Consider the following 19,252-nt stretch of genomic DNA (forward strand, 5'->3'; position numbering starts at 1 on the left):
TATAGATATTCTCTCTGCGTGCGTCGTGCTTTGACAACCAGAACAGCTTTTTATTTTCGACTAAATGTTATCAATTTTTGGTAAACGTTGAGCAATACGGTTTCTAACATTCATGCAATCTTAACAATTCAGCTCGATTCGTTTGTAAGAACTGTACATAAAGGATTGTGGACATCATATAACATGGGTATTCATCATTTCTTCGTCTGCATAGTTTGGCATTATTTTATCGTACGGGGTTTGTTCTTTTTTATTTGCCTAATTGAAGTTTGAATGTCTAAATATCTTACACAACAATTGTGTGTTATCTTTTTTTTTATTGATCATCTATATAGCACATTAACGCACGAGTAAAGCATGTCACAGTGTATTGTAATGCATCTTCTGCCATAAACATAGGCGGATCCAGGGGGGCGGATGTTTTAAATCGACCAGGACATTTGTTCTCATAAAGCTATTTTACGCAGTTCCAGATGAAAAAAAACACGATTTGAACTGACAACGTATCTTATCTCGCATCAGTTCCTATAAATGTCAGACTGAACATGGTCCCAGGATAAGCACATGTGTAAGTATTTGAAGCTAGTAACACATTGCAATATAAAGCCCGACCAAGTCATGACAGTAAAATAGGTCTTGTTTTTAATTAGCACCCTTAAACGAAAGCGACCCCCCTACGTTCTCCCACCTGTGAGCATTTACCTTCGGTATTAAAACTTTCCACATTCCTTCTTTATTCATACCGCGAGAAATGATTGAATTATTTTATCAATTGTAAATTCAGTTCAATACTATTTGTATCAATATATTAGATTGAAAAGATAGGCCCATCTGCACGATGGTGTTGCTATCTTTAATTAATATAAATTCGAATGTTATTTTTAATAAGGGAGTTAAACGTTTTTATGCTGCACTAAGGACAGATACTTCATTTTGCGTTGCATATTGCATAATTTAACAAAATCATTTCTATTCTTTAACAATAGAATAACCACTATTTAAAATTTACAATGTTGTTAAGTTCAAACCTCACAATACAGACACAGTGGTGTCATACTTATTGTTTTTTCCTTACGTCCGAGAAATAACAAGTTCGTTTTCTGGTCGTGGAGTGATTTCAGAATCTTTCCAAAAACACAAACTACTATGTCTACTCGGGAAACTGATTAGAGGGTATCTAAATAAACAAATGGCGTCCGGAACAATCGAGCTAAAACAAACAGATTTAAGAAATAATAAACGACAACAACCTACTTGCAGGACCCGGTACTTCAAACCCTACATTCAGGTGGACCTGCTCGCAACCTATGACGTCACGGGCGTGACAATTCTGGGACGGGCGGACGAACAGGAGTGGACGGTAGCGTACACATTCCTGTTTAGCACGGACGGTGTCCACTTCAGTCCGTTACTGGACACTATAGATGGCGGTGAATCGAAGTCGTTCGACGGGAACACAGACCGATCCATACCGGTCACCAGGAATTTCACCGCCGTGACAACACGATGGATAAGGTTATTCATTTCCATTTATGGATATGTTTTTCTCAGAAGCGTTTTTTTTATTTGCGTCAGTCGACATAAATCTGCACAAACACATACACTTGGATACTTATACGAACTTCTCACAAATATTTTTCTGAATTCACCATGCAAGTTCAAACATATCAACTCACCCATTTTATTCGTTACTTTCTGTCAGTCACCCGCATAGACTAAAACCTCGATTTGGAAAATCAAACTCCTTTGACAAAATTAAGACTTCGTAAAAACTTAAAATTGACTGATCGAGGCTAGATAAGCATTCATAAATATTAAGCCAATCAGTATCGAGCTAATTTAATGTAACATAATTTTGTTTTCTTGAAAATTGTTTATAAAAAATGTATAAAAATATGCAATGTTTACTGAATCTAAAGCCACGCACACTTATATATGTATTTTTTGTACAAATTTCGTAAATAAAATATGGATCTTGGTTAGAGGAATAAAATGCTTAGATGAATTAGGGACATCATGACTTTTATCTTTTCGGACAAACCATCAGCAAATAGTAGAAACAATAAAGATACTTACAATAGTGCATAAATGAATTAGGAAACGTCAAAAGCATCACTTTAATCCAATTTTACGTACAACGATCTTCATCTGAACAGGTTTCTTTAAACGTCCATGTCTAAATGAATATTTTAAAAGTGTTTGTTATTTATCAATTTATCGCTTAATGTTTGCATGTTATTTATTTTACTTGTTTTGTGCATAGAAAAGAAATAAATAGAAAACATGGTTACTGTCTTAAGATAACAGATAAGTATCAGATTCGGAGGAATATCGTTATGAAATCAAAGGCTTCCCTGTGCCTATGCCGATATTATCTTCGTACCATGTCAAACTTTTTAAATAAGATAATTACTCTGTATATTCTATATTTGTAAAGCAGATATGGTATTTCAATATGGTCATTTGATAAATTGGGCGAGGATACAATGATCGATCCCAGTTTTTGCGTCTCATTTCAAGTCTGCAGAAAATAAAATGATTATTTATTTATTCGTGCATTTGTGTACAGAATTTTCCAGAATGCATCGATGGGGCACATCGCTCTGGGTTTCGACGTGTTGGGTTGCCATGGAAACACGATTATAAGTACAACACAAGGTAGGTCATCTATGATGTCCAACCCATCAACAGTTTCTACCAAGATCACAACTGAATATCAGTCAATAAACTTTATAATATAAACAAGAAATATTTTTTTTAAAGATATACGGCGTTGATTGTGGTTGAATATGGTTAAAGGTAAGTGTTCAATGAATGAGATCAAAGATAGAATGTCTTTTTCTGCGGTTCTTAGCTGCATGACACGCAGTTCGGGATGTAACGCGGAGTTTTCGCGGCTTATTTTACATTATTACATATTGCTGGTCATAAACCTATGATACAAAACAGAAAACCAAAAGAAGAATGGAAGTGAAATTTAAACATTAAGTCAACCGGCCCCACGCGAAGAATCCGTACATATTTTAAATATTCATACGCGCGTTCTTCGAACAAACCTGTTTTAGTGGTTTGTCGATTATTAACAGTATCGAGAATCATCGCGCTCATGCTTAATACATTAGTCAATATGGTGGAATAATTCTTGTTTAATTAATCAAAAATATTAATTATTATTTTATCGTTGAAAACACATTAAGAATCTAGTATTAACATACCAGGGCTCGAATTTAACTTTTTTTTCTACTTGCAAAAAATTGCGAGCAGCTTTAATACCAACTCGCAAAATCAAAAGCATTCTCGCAAATTTGATGGAAACATACAAAAACCTTGGACATTAGTTTAGTACTATATAAACAAAATAAAAGTACTTAACATGCATACACATTTTATTTCTGCAACCATACAAAGATATGAGTTCCTTGGACCATAAGGACCCACATCAGGTTGATTGACCATCTTCATCTACAACAAGTTTTAGTCTTATTTTAAGGTATTTTTCCCATTAATTCACTGTTTTCGTAGAAGGATTTAAAATCCGTTTTTTCTAACTAAACGGTTAACTTTGCTTAATCTTTTGCATTATGTATATTTTGTGTTATTTCCGTCTGTGGTTATAAAGTGAAAAGTCGACTGTTTCAATTCCTTTGTACCAATACCATCCGCGTATCTGTATATACCAGTCTACATACAAGGTGCGCGCTTACGCATAAGGGTACATGGGCGTTCTATAAATTGACTTAAGATTTAGCGATCATGACGTCGAGCAGCATTATACCTACTCATTTCTTTTCACCATTTATTTACTCGCAAAAAATACTAGTGGCTTTAAACTTAACTCGCAATCGGTATTTTTTACTCGCATTTTGCGAGTGTGCGAGTGTTAATTTCGAGCCCTGCATACCATAATTATATCGCTGAATATTTTTATTTAACATATTTCTTATGGTGTACGAACTGGTCCAAAACTATTCTAAACTGTCCGGGACAGTTTAGAAACCGTCCGGGACGATTTGTAAACTGTCCCGGACAGTTTACTAAACTGTACCGGACAGTTTACAAACTGTCCGGGACGGTTTAGGAAAGTTTTGGACCGTTCGTGCGCATAAACCGTCCGGGACGGTTTAAACTGTCCGGGACAGTTTAGTAAACTGTCCGGGACGGTTTTAAACTGTCCGATACGGTATTATTTATATCAACCAATCAGAACACTCCTTACAATAACGCTTTACTTTAGAAGTCGTAATGTAATATCGTTGTCACCTCGAGCGACGCTATTTTTCTCGGACAAAACATGATTTAAAAAATATTCAATCAATCATTGCTGCCAAAACGCCAGAGTTAAAAATGAATATTTTAAGTACTCGAAATTAATGTATTTGCCCGCAAAGTATTTCTGACATTGGTAACGAATTTCTTCTTTTACAGTTGCTGACCTGAAACTGTCGAGTAACGGTGTAAACTCGGGATATGATGTGGTCATTCTGTTTACATTTCTAGCCAGAGCATCCAATCTTGTCAGTGAAGAGTAAATCACCTCAAGGGACCTATTTGTCTCTAAAGTTCTTGTAATGGAATTAAACACATCCCGACAAGTGTCTAAAAACCGATCTCTGTCCATATTCGCGTACAAATGATACATTATCGAACAATCACTCGAGTAAACGTTACTAAAAAAGAAATTCTCACTTTCGAAATGGCACACAAATGCGAAGTGTTACGAGTGTTCTGATTGGTTGATTGACTCCTGTTAAGAACCTATGCCGTACTAAAATTTATGCCTGTAAACCGTCCGGGACAGTTTAGGAAACCGTCCCGGACAGTTTCCAGGAAACCGTCCCGGACAGTTTCCTAAACAGTCCCGGGCGGTTTGTAATCCACAAAATAAATCGCCCGGTACAGTTTACAGACGCACGAGCGGTTCATAAGTAAGAAACTGTCCGGGACAGGTTGGTAAACTGTCCGGGACAGTTTACAACCCGTCCCGGACGGTTTATAAACCGTCCCGGACAGTTTGGAATAGTTTTGGACCAGTTCGTACACCATAATTTCTGGTCTAAAGAAAATTCCACAGCCCAGGTTATATGCCAGATTCTTGAGTCAGATAGACTTCAGCCCTTATCAGCAATGCAATAATGGTCTGGAGCTGTTTATGAGATAACATGCTGAGATTGACCCTTTGAGAAGGTTAACCCGAGAAAGTGATTTATTGCTGCTGACCGCAATACAATGATGGTCTGTAGGTGTTAATGAGATAACATGCTGAGATTGACCCTTTGAGAAGGTTAACCCGAGAAAGTGATTTATTTCTGCTGACCACATGTCTTCCAGATAACCCAAACACTTATATTATATAACGATTCACTGGCTGCAAAGTGACCCTGATACATGCGATGGCAATCCTCTGAAAATAAAAGGTGCACTCACAAACTGTATTGATGTCGAGAGTTGAGTGTAAAACTGTTCTATCCATCAAGCCTTTTCATTAGAGATAACATTGTTTCATGCAGTAAAACAGTGGTACAAAGACGCGTCCATGTTTCCAATGTTCTGGTGGCATGCTCAAATCAGCCAATTGAATAAATCGAGTGTATTCATTCGTATCTAGCCGCGGGAAATTTTATTTGAATTTTATTAGATACTTAAAAGGTCTGGTAAGGTGAAAAGCTGGCTTATACAGCTATGCCGAAAAATTATATAGTCAACACATACCAAAATATACGCACCTAAGGCTCAGTCAACAACAACCAACATATATCCAACTATAGGTCAGTCGACAACTTCGACAACTTCGACAACTTCCAATATATACACAGCTAAAGACCCGTAAAATACAGCCAACATACATACATACGGGATATTACGCTTGTCCAAGAGTTTGTATCAGTCGAGTGGCTTGTGTGATGACGTATCGCACGAGAGGCGGAGCCTCGAGAGTGATGCGAAATAGCATAAGCCACGAGACTCATACAAACTATTTGAACAATTGATTAGCGTAATATTTCTTTTATTATATACAACAACTAACGAAAACAGTTAACATTTGTATTTTTTGCTTTAACAACTTAAACGGTACGCCATAGTTTATTTAAGACGAGTATGAATATAGTTTATGTTAATTAACATGTAATCATTTGAACAGGTAAAACACAGGTTTCCGACAAGCTTACCTTAATAAAATCGTTAATCCAATGTTTATAACAATTAAGTTGACAACTTTAATCAAATGTTTATAACAAAAACGTTGAAACGATATGCACTTCCACTTCTATTCTTCCATGTCTTTGTCGAAACTTAGTTTAAACCACACTATTTTATTGTATTCATATCGAAATTTACATTTATGGTTGATAAACATACACTCCGAAATACGTTAAGCATTCGCTCGATGTTTTAAACAAATTGGTAACTGTTAAAAACACCTCGTCCGACATGTCCTTAAATTCAAGAGAGTTAAAATAAAACTAGATTTATTGTGTTTTGACACAGAAATGACGCCACACGATGTACTACGTAATATATTTCGTAATATAAAATAGGGGTTTTCTATTTTCGGTGCGCGTAATGTGACGTAATTAAATGTGTTGAAGAAATTAGTCCAGCTAGTGTGGTAATACGGAATCGGAAAACAGCACGTAGCAAAATACGGGATTTATTTCAACGATTGATACAACCTGTATTTAATTAAACGCATTAAACAGGTATATAATAAAACTCTAGATCAGTCAACAACCGATCGGTCATTCAATGTAAATATATGTAAATCTAAAGGTGAGTCAAAAACCGCTTACATATGCACAGCAAACGTTGAGTCAACAACCGCCTGAAGTCCTTACAATTTCATAAGATAACAGCTTTTTATGGAAATAGAAAATTACGTATGTTTTTGTTCATTGAGAAAAAACGTTTTGCAAATTTGGACTCATTGAACAATCGAGGAAGGAAGTTCATGCTGGTAAATATTACAAAATATATATTGAAAAAATGTTGTTGACCTTAATTTTAAATTCACATAAAAGACTTAGTTATGTGTTATGTAAAACAATACACATTCAAACAGAAACCCGGCACGTTTAGTCACAGACCAGTACATGGACCCTCAGCAACCTTCAGTCCGGGCTCGCAACTTCCGGTGTCGCAGTTCTTGCGCTTATTGTACTAATTACGATGGTCGCCCTCTTCAAGAAGTATCGTAAGAAGTAGGTAAAATTGAGGTATTCAGTCCGGGCTCGCAACTTCCGGTGTCGCAGTTCTTGCGCTTATTGTACTAATTACGATGGTCGCCCTCTTCAAGAAGTATCGTAAGAAGTAGGTAAAATTGAGGTATTCAGTCCGGGCTCGCAACTTCCGGTGTCGCAGTTCTTACGCTTATTGCACTGATTGTGATGGTCGCTCTCTGCAAGAAGTATCGTGAGAAGTATGTAAATCTCGTATATTGTCCGAAAAAATCACAACAGTACCGGGCAAAATGCTTTTATAATTAACAACATTATTAGAGATGAAAGCATGCAATATTGGTAACAGATACTTAATTACCCAAACATCAAAATAACAAATAATATTTTACTATGTTACGTATATGCGAATATTGTTTTCATACTTTTATATCGGGGGTGTTTACATACTTCTGAATTATCAGGAAGAGTGCCTTTTTATATTTGTGTTCATGTTTTGTAAATAAGTATTCTATGAAAATGATGTTTTAATGTTAGACGGGTTTTTTTCCAGCAAAGTCGCTGCACAGAATGGAACTGATGAGGTTCTGTGAACGCCGTGTTTCCATATCAATGTCATATCATAAAAAAAATATAACAAGGTCAGCGCTTCACTAAAAATCAGACAAAAGAGATCCACTAAGACATTTTATTTTATTGAAGGAGGCTTACCCAACCGTACTTTAAAAAAATGTTCAGACAAAAACAATAAACTTGATAGACTAACGTATTTTTAATAATGTTGCTCTATAATTATTGTAACATCTGAGAAGAATACACATTGTGTATTTAACAATAACTTCCGCTAAACCGATATATTAAGCTAAACAACATAGTTAAATATAATATATGTTAACATTTTTTTATTACCGTTATTGTGACCTTTGTTCTCCTCGACCAGTGTTTAAATAAAGAGTTGTTCTTTTCTGCTAATTTCAGCAAGAGTTATTCTTTTCAGCGCCGCTAACTTAAAACAAAATAAATTTTGCATTATGTATAGCACAAGAAATAATTAGTGTTTTTGAAGATGCTGCGAAGCAGCTCGTCTAAGTTATCATACCATGAACTAATTCTTCACAATTGCGACCTATGTAAAAGATCGAGCCAGTCCGATTGAGATTTTTCTAATCGGCATACCTCGCTGATCATCATTGATAATGGTAAAGGAAGCTCAGTCATAAATAGGACAGCATATTCTGGGGAAAAGATTTAATAATAGTTGAAAACGTTAATTTTAAATCAGTTATATTCAATCCATTATATGTTTATAGATCAATGAAACAACTATGCATTTTATGTATTGTATATGACATTTGTCGTGATTATGTGAAAAAATTGCGAATGAAAACATGTATAATTAACGTTTAACGCGATCATGAGTGTAAAGAAAACGAATTATTTCGAACCTGCCATTTGTGCACGTTATGGTATATAAACAGCATAATAGCCATGCGATACCTTTGAAACTCGCTCTTGTGCGTGCTTTCTCATTTTGCATATTTAATATACTTATCAAACAGAAATTACAGAGCCACATCAGTGCACATACTATGCTGGATAATTTCTTCGTTTGTTGGATATTGTTTGCTGTTTTAAACACATATTAGGTCATATCGCGGAGATTTTGTTAATCTTACCATGTGTTCATGGGCGAACTCACGTATTCAAGTGCTCTTACGACTATGCGCTCATACCTACTTTCGGGAATCATCATGGAAGTATTGCCGTACTTAACGAACAAACATGTCTAAGCGTATTGAATTAGAGAAAAAACAATAATCAAAAGAGAAAAATTATATGTTCATGCACATGGGCAAGTGAAATCACGTCCGTACACATCATAAACTTAGGAAAGAAAACAACCAAATATAAAGTTTTGTGTGATATAAATGTAAAATTAAAAAGCATGGTGTAATTAAAGAGCATGTCAAGTTTTAAATATATCTGCTGAAACGTCATGTTATAACCCACAAACGTTTTACTGTATCAGAATTTATTTTTAAGATAAGTGGTACAGATAATACACGTCGAATATCTTTTTAAAGATATTTCTTGTTATATTTGATCGAGAATGTAAACCGCCTCCCAGTTTCGCTGAATGGGTCAAATTCCCCACGGGTACTACTTCCCCGTACCCCCATTTTTTGTGTACGAAACATTTTTCGTACTCAATTTTTTAATTTTCATTTTTTTTCGTACCAAAATATTTTCGGACTCAAATTGTTTTTCGTACCCAATTTTTTTTTTCGTACCCATTTTTTTTTCGTAACCAAATGTTCGTACCCAAAATTTGCGTACACACATACACAATTGTGGTTATGTAGATAAACTTAAATTGATGCTTTTATATTCATCCTCTTCAAAGGCATCGTCACACCAGTACTGTCAGTACTTTGATTTACTTCCCCACCAGAGGCATTGCTTTTCTCTGTCCAACGAACGTTCTTATTTTTCGCAACATGACTAAAATGCGCATAGGTGATGGATGCGTGATTGGTGTGTGCTCAAATGATTACGTTGCAAATTCCTGACATTAGCAGTTCATGATGATGTGTTGCTCTATTATGCCGTTATATAATTTGTTTATTCTATATATTTCTATGATGAATACAGAAAAAAACTTGCTAAAACATGCACGCAATGCCCTACGCATTCGATTTATAGTACCGCGCCACCTCCTGTCATTAGCTCAACTTTCCTGGCATTATGTCCATCTTGTTTGAGCTATTGCTAAATTGTCTATAAGATCTGCAAGAAACCAATGTGTTTGCGCATGTAACAACTTGTGCATGTTCAAAGTAATCGTTATTTGTAGTTATACTTGGGTCGAAATGTGTTCGTCACACAGGCTAAAAACATCGATTTGCTTCACCATGTCACAACGTATCAACATCCGTACGTTTCCAATTGGGCTTAAATTGTGTGTTTCTGTTGTGGATGCTTTAGTTATTGCTTAATCGCATTGTCCGATTTATGTTGAAACAAAAACTTATAAAAACGAAACCTAATGTAGAAATATCAATCCTTTGCGCCACCTCATACGTAGCATTTAAAAGAGGTGCCGTACGTGATTAACGGCCATGTATTTTATCAACTGTGATTAAGTACTAAATATACTAATAAAGACATCTTTTTTTGACAAGATGGTCTTATCATATTTTAATATTGAAGAAATAATGACAACGCTTAATGGAATACACATCCAGACATTAAAACTATTATGAACGGCATAACATCTGTAAAATATGTGGGCTCGTCCGGTATTTGAACCCGGGACCTCTCGCACTCAAAGCGAGAATCATACCCCTAGACCAACGATCCGTAATGGTACTCGTAAATTAATCTGAATATGATAAGAAAGGTCAAATAGTCAGATAGCCATTAATTGAGCAACCGTTAAAAACTATTAACGCGTTGCAGTTGTTTTATATACGTTGATTAAGTACTAAGTTTTCTATAAAAGACAAGTACAGATACGTATGGCTCGTTGGTGTAGGGGTATGATTAGGGTGCGAGAGGAGCCGCCTGCAAAAATGTACGAGCAAAAGCTTTTTTTACATACAGTCGTCCGTAAAAAAAATATAGTCAAACTATGCTTTTCGAAATTGAAAAATACAATGCTATTTTCTATTGATTGCACATGCAGACATGTAAACAAGTTTGATACAGCATAACAACTGCAAAATATACGGGCTCCTCGGGAATTTAAACCCGGGAACTCTTGCACCTACAGCGAGAATCAACGGGTTACTTTTGTAATGATCACTTCATCTCGATATGATAAGAAAGGTCAAATACTAGTACAAATGTATCTACCCAGTAGGCACCAAACGTTTTACGAACGTTGCTGAAACGTAATATTTAGGTCGCAACGTCGGCAACCATGACCGAACGTTGCCATAACGTTGCATAAAAAACAATACCAGGATGTTTCATCATAACGTTGCAAGGACGTTTAAGAAACGTTCCATTCTGATCGCGACATTAGTAACCACTTCCAAACGTTTCTACAACGCTGCACGCGAAACGTCGGTCGAACGTTTGAGAAGGATGTTGCAACAGCGTTGCTTCTCTTTTAGCGTCTGCAGTATTTCTGCAGTTTTCTCCCTCGAATTCAGTATCGCCGCTAGTTATTTTCCTTCAATTCATTATAGCGGCTAGGTGGAATGTATGCTTTCTTATTATTTTGAAATAATTATTTTGCTTCAAGAAACGAGTGGTAAGTTTACAGTACTTTATAATAATACAGTTCCTGCATGGCATCAATAAAAATATGATTTCTTGTAAATTTTAAAAATGCATTTTATTTTTATTTTACAGCTCAGTTAACTTAAAGATGCTTAAGATGACATTTTACTCAAAATCGCTGGTTAAAATATTTTGTTTAAGTTGTGTTATGCACTAAAATGGTAGAATCGAATTTCAAAGTTTCAACCAAAAATAAGTAGTCGACAAAATTTGCTTAAACTTCCAAATGTCGTGGTGGTGTGGATGAGGTGTCCGCCTAGAGATCGGGAGTTGGAGGGTTTGATTCCTACTCGGGAAGCGTTTCATTATCTCCTCCACAGACACCAAATACTGTTTCTTACCAGGGAACGGACTCGACAGTGTCCATATCTGACGATATTACTCGAAAGAGCGGTTGGGAGTACACAGTTTGTATAATTATTTTAAAAAAATACTGCGTTTGAATGCAACCTAAATATAACGTTGCAGCAACGTTTGGAAAAAAAACGTCAGGAAAACTTTCATATACACCATTGTGATAACCAAACCGCAACGTTTGAATGCAACCGAATTACAACGTTGCAGCAACGTTGGGTGCCCACTGGGTATATTGAAAGTTTTTATTTGTGCAATCGTATTGCACAACCTGAAAACCAGGTACACGACGTAAGCACTGATGTGTATATTCGTATCACAGGTTTGAAGTAGTACTGTTAAAAGTGAAATATTAAAACAAAGCGCTTATACATGTCATATACAATACTCTTTTCAATTGGTTTCTTTGTTCGGCACTTCAGTATAAATTAAGTTTGAAACTGGTAGCCCCACTTATGTCATGGCTCAAAATATACATATCTCAAATTGAAATTATCGACAAAAGAAAAATAGTTAGAACGGCATGGCTTTTTGGATGTAACATGTGCACACGGTGAATCTACAGCTGCACCAGCAAAAGAGAATCCTCATTGCAGCATGGTGTAATTTATGTACGGCAAGGTACCGATTTTCAAATAGTGACGCACAAACTAAATGTACATGATAAGACACACACATGTGTAAAGAACAGCTACGCACGTCTTTGTAATTTACTTAAATGGACGCCGTTTCATAGATTTCTTCCTTTCCTTCGTCTAAAATGTTTAGCATTCGCAAAAAGAATGACCAATGTTATTGGAGTGATTCTCAATTTAATATATAAAATTGTTTATTGTTTGGAAGGATAATTTCTGATTATACTGTATTTTCAAAGGCATTCGGAAAATCGGAGCAATATGGAATTCACAACAGTACATGGGTTTTCTGAAGACAACATAAGAACGAAAAGAGGTTTACATAGACAGTACGATGGTTTCAACCCAATTTATCCTCAGTTTGTGGGCATAACTGCCAACACAGTGTGAGTATTGACCCAATACTTCGTACAAATCGTAACACATAATTTCAATACTCACTTCACATCAGTGCATTACTCAATACTAGTCCAGTCGATTCGTGCAGATTTTCACCAGAATTGTTAACGTTGTGATAAAAGTATGAACATTTACAGAATACTAGCTAAGAGCATACTGATCAATATCAGATATGGACCCACTCTCAAAAATCTGCATAAAGGGGTATGGCGGCCATTTTAAAATGGCGGCCGTCAAATTTGCAAAAAATACATTTAAAAATTCATCAAAATTTTGTAAGTGCATCAAATAACCTGAAATCTTGTATTTACCATGCAAATGACCGTATCAATGTTATCAAAACACAAAATAATAAAAAATATGATCAAATTAAAATGCGACCATCTTGAAATATGAAATTCTAGCAACTTTTGTCAAAATCAATGAAAAAAATTATATTAAACTGTCATGAACATTTTTGCGATCCATTTGAAACATACACTGCAAACATAATAACAATAGCAAGTGATAAGTATAATTTGAATAGTTTTTTTTAAAACAAATTTAGGTTAATTAAGAGTTTAATATCCGTAAACAACACAGATCACATGTGCATGATCAAATAAACATTTATTGTCAAGTCCAAAGTACAAGTAAATGTATTCATTCCCTATCACATTGCCCTCCACATTAACATCGAGCTGTGCAGCTCAAAGCTGCTTTATCACACTTGCAACGTCCTCGGCAGCCATTTTCACTGTTGCATCCACATCTGATGAGTTCAGCACAAGACTCGGAAGCTTGCTGTAAGGTTTTCCAGAAAGGTTCCCACATTCCATCTTTGTTGCGCTTCCAACACACAGGAGCTAGGTGGTTGGGGCTCTTGTTGTTTGCTAAGTGACTGTCCCCAGAAAAATCCTGCCTGGTTAGCCGCTCTCTTGATGTGTTGGTGTAACGAGGCAGAGCTTGGTGGGATATTATCGATTGCACGCCCTCTTCGAGTAAACAGATCTTTTCTTGCCTCATCTACGGTTATGCACTCACTGCTCCTGTCATACAACAACACAACAAAACGTTCAATGTTTGAAGAACATTCATTGATTCTATCGATATCTGGCTTATCACTCAATGTTTCGAAATCTTTAGTTACTTCATCAAATACAGACCATGTTTCCAATGCAGTATTCTTTCCACGATTGGAAAAGGATGACACTTGGTCACAGCCGCTAAAGGCGTGGAAGAAAAGAAGTGCACTGGACATGGAAGGTCCCAAAATGGAAGCGATTTCATGAACTGGTATGTATCTTAGATTTTTACCGACTCCAAATGCTATCCACAAGTTAAGTATGTTCAGTTTATGCACAATCGATATTGCAATGACAACAACGTCAGTATCTTCGGTTCTGATAATTATTTGACGCATACCAGTGTGTACTGCATCCTTAACGTGTAACATGATGCGCTTGTCTGCCTCTTCATGGTTACACGGTGATATTTGACTTGTATCCTTGCTTGGGTAATTGCATACAACTTCCATTCTGAGTGTCGAGACTGCTTTAAATGTCATCGGCTGCTTTAAATGTTGATAACTGTTCATCAAGATAGGTAAATAACTCCGTCTTCTTGTCATCAATGCGAAGAAAGGATTCCCAGTTTCCTAAAATGGCTGATTCTGTCTGAATACGTCTTCTTATTACTTTTCCACGCTTGCCACGAGTTGAAGCTTTCAAACTGTCTTCGCAAAATTCATCCCATACAACATCAACTCTGCTACACGTTTTCAATTGGTTGTCAATATAAGGTAGAAAAACGCTTTTGACATAATCTTCGAACGTCTTGCAGAATTTTGGCTTCAGCATATTGACAATTACAGCTCCGTCTAGGAACAAAGCTTCTATCTCAGGACATTCAGTTTGTGATGTGATGATCTTCTCTAGAGGCACTAACAAATCTGACTTTGAACCGAGTCTCAACTGTCCGAATTGTGAAAGAGAAGGTGGATACGCTTGATTCTCATGACGAAAGAATTCGTAAAGATTACCGTCACGATCCTGACAAGAGACATACAACTGAGAAAATAACGAACAATTTTGTTTCAGTGAAGTAATTTGCTGTTTAACCTTTGCGACAACCTTGGATTCTTGACGACTGAATAGATGTAATTTGTTTTGTTTTATGGGATCAGAAAGTGGTTTAGTTCAATTGTCCAATCTGTCCCGTATATATTCCTGGTATTGATTCTTCCCAATCTTTTCAATATTTCGTATTGTATTTGCAACCTTCGGATCAGCGATGTCACGCGTGCATAGGACTAAAAGATCCTCACATTCTTCCAAGAATGGATTACCCATTCCCTCAAGAGTATTTGTCGTCGCTTAGACTTGTTTAACAAATGAATTCTGTTTATTTTTTACTTGCTCATGGTGTATTATGTCCGGCCCTTTAGTTTGTTCTTGCTTGATACGTTCTTGTGAAATCTCAAACTCATGGACCACACGAGCCATTTCTGGACCACAAACCATCCATCGTAGAAGTTGAGATGCATTCTCTGTAAGCACGATAACTCCACCTTTTCCCTTCACTAATTTGTTGTTTTGTTCATGAGCATGGTCGATAGCCATTGCAGAAAATGCGTGGTGAGTTTTTTGTACAACAAAATGACCCTTCTTGAATTATGTCGCTATACTTGGTGCTACGCTGTCCAATGCTATCATATCCCTCACATGAATAGGGAGCCAACGAGCGTAATTTAGATGGTGCAAAGCGAAGAACCAGGGAATTAATATGGTTAAAGCTTATTTATACAGCTCAAAATTTATTTCTCGTAGAGACCTGACAAAGATAAGAATTATCAGTTCAAACTTCAATGTAAGTGACCAGAATTTGAACAGTGGACTTTTCATTTCTCTTCTTTCTTTCCACTCCTCAAAACTGAGACTATTGACCCATATATTATCGACACTGTCTAATAATTGAGTATATGCTTTATGCATCAAAATATGTAATGAGCAAGCAGTTATCTGATGCGCATGTCGGGTTCTAGTTACATGTGATGACTTAAGGAATGAGTCTGCTGTACAGGCAGATGCAACAAAAGACTGACTTAACGCATTCACCCAGCCACTTTCCTGTAGCCAATCCCCAATCGTTCTAAAAGCAGCAATCTGTATGTGAATACCACCAAACATCACTACAATAAGATTCTCTCCGTATCTCTCAGGCCAAATCCATTGATTGTTTTGGCAAGGGCATTAAGTGGCTGATCACATGCCATAACAGGTATTTGTCCTGGATTTAGAAAATTGACAAAGCAATTGCCTTAACCAAATCACCATGAGATAAATTTGCATGGAAAGCAGACCATGTCATTGCATCATTGTCTCTATCATCATCTTTTTCTATCTCCTGGCGTACATGATTAGGACACCTGTAAATTAGCAAGATTAAGCACAATTAAGCATACATATAAAGGGTAAATATGTCCAGATAAAATATTAAGTTTGATGCTATATCCAGAATCGCATTATCAAAGCAATGATTAGTGCTGCATAGATATGTATGTTTGCATGTATGTGCGAAATGGCTATTAAGCAAATATGTGAAGTTATATGCGTTAGTGATCATCAATCAATCGTCCTTCCAAAGGTGGTACAGCAGCTGGTTCCTTCGGGAGAATGACAGGTGGTACTATTGAGTATCTTTCTGGTAATGGTTTTATATTGGCTCTTTTCAGGTTTTCATTAATAAAGATCCCTTCTCTGCCAGTACCTAGGTTATCAACTTATTGGTGTTGAAAAAGAGAAATCGCTGTTCCATGCAATGATCCTTTAGCTGTCGCGGAGCTTGGGTTGTGGTCAATATTATCAATTGCTCCAGTTGTAAAAATATTGCTGACAATGCGACAGTACGATGACGACAATGCGACAGTGCGTCAAAACGATGGCGACAGTGCGATAGTACGATGACGACAGTATGATTACGCGATAGCACGATGGAGACAATGAGATGATACGATGGCGACAGTACGATATGACAATTATTGCCAATGAATTGTCGCAATCGTACTATCGCATTGTCGCCATCGTACTATCGCATTATCGCAATCGTACTATCGCACTATCGCATTGGCGATGGCCCTAATGGTATTCCGTAACAATCACTTTATACTTGTTCATTACATGGGTTTTACATAATGGCCATTTCAAATTTGGTTTGCATATTAAGAAGTGTTTAATATCGAATTCCGAAACTAGTTCTTTGGGCGTTTTAATTCGCGATCGAGTCATTTTTAAGCATTTCAAGTAACTAGATGTGCATTATTTTTACCATCAGGGTAAAACTAAACTCGAATTTTCTCCATAGTCAAGATTATACTCAACATGAATTATGAAAATTAATTTGTTAAATCAGAACATTGGAGGAACGATCAACATGCAAGTAAAGTGTTAGTTTAGTATTGCCATATATTTTCGCGATATATTCGCCATCTTTATGTTTGACCAGATCTGCTTATTTTAAGATAATAATTCAGTCATTTCAGCGACAATTTCTTTTCTGCAATTGAATACTATTATTTTATTTGTAACGTGCAACATGACAAAGAAAAAAGATGCTATCCGTTGTAATATATTCACAAACAAATAAAGTAAATGAGTGAGTGAGTAAATGAGTGAGGGAGTGGGTGGTTGAGTTAGTGATTGAATGAGTGAGTGAGACTTATAAATTATTTTATGAATCTAAATTAAAGTATATGTATAATGTAAGCTAAAAAGTCTGTAATACATGTACCTACTGATCAAGACACTAATCCGTTTACATTTCCGGCATTACATTGTTTTAGAAAGTAGTAAATCATGTTGGCAAATATTTTACATTTACAGGGACAGCGCTCAATTGATTTAATTTAAATCCAAATAAAATGGTCCATATTTATTTTATTTATTAAAAGGGTCTGACAATTTTTGCCTTCCAGGAGATTTTAACTTGAGGAGTGGAATGTTATCTTTAATCCTTTGCTCCAACGTTGTCCGCATTGGTTTGATTGTGAGCTGCGTCTGTATACTATCACTTATCCACGCAGCTCTGTCCCCTTTGATTTTTTTCAATCAGAAAAATGCAATTAATGATTAATAATTAAAGTAAGACCATCAGCAATAATCCTTTACTTTTAATACTTAAGACGATTGATGAAGTTAACACTGACACGTTTTAAAACAACATTGTGCTACTGCTTATATGTTAGAATGATGTGTTAATTAAGTGCGTTTTAATATCATGACACCTATCAGTATTATATGGAAGCGTATATGGTACACCCTGATGCTGTGATGATGTCAACATTCTAAGGCGGCATGATATGAAAAAGTAGTCATGGCGTAAAAAATAACTCATCGTGTCAACTAAAAATATGATGGCAAGTCATTTTCACAAGAGCATGACGCCAAAAATTATGTTGATTTGTCGACTTCGATCATGTCGACCAAATATTGTTTCGGGAAAAGCTGGAAACATTTACGTCAAAACTTTAACTTGATGTCGTTATGGCGAGTTAAATTAAGAGGGAAAACCTACAAAACTATGACGACATACCATTGTATTTCACAGTAAGTCAATATAAACTAATCCGGCATGATCATATTATTGGGGTGTACCATATACGCTTTCGTAGTTTAGATAGGTTTCGATAGGTTGACATAAATCAGCGGTGGAATACCTGAGTGCACGTATCAAACCCGATTTCTATCGAACTCCAACAGGTTTTACGACAGGAATCTTTTTGGTTTTGCCGCATATTAATTCATTGATATCAATATTTTCGCTGCATGACTCGTGTTTTGGCAACAAAATAAGTTATTTATAATCGACTAAATGTATCCATTCTTGGTAAACGTTGAGCCACACGGTTCCTAACATTCATACAATCTAAATAATTAAGTTTGATTGCTTATAAGAACTGTACAGACAGGTTTGAGGACATCATATACCATGGATACTCATCATTTCTTCGTCTGCATATCTTGGCTTTATTTCATCGTACGAGGTTTGTTCTTTTCTTTTGCCTAATTGCAGTTTGGATGTCTAAAATTCTTACACAAATAGTTTTTATCTGTTATTGATTAAACGCATATATATAACACATTAACGCACGAGTCAAGCATGTTACGTTGTATTGCAATGTATCTTCTGCCATATACAACTTTGTCCATGTAAAGCAACCCTATCGAATCATCTTACACGTAATTATTAAAGATGATAAGTCAGTGCACACATTTATGGAGTCGAATGTAGCATTATGGATTGATCAATACGCATATTTGTTTGCGGAAAAATATGTGATAAAAATCTCATGCTGTGATATCGGGATTCAATGAAAGACAAGATACAATATTCATATTTTTCGCTGTGGAATACTAGTAACTTTCCGTA

This window comes from Dreissena polymorpha, chromosome 3, assembly GCF_020536995.1.
Source record: "Dreissena polymorpha isolate Duluth1 chromosome 3, UMN_Dpol_1.0, whole genome shotgun sequence".
In the NCBI taxonomy this organism is placed as follows: Eukaryota; Metazoa; Mollusca; class Bivalvia; order Myida; family Dreissenidae; genus Dreissena; species Dreissena polymorpha.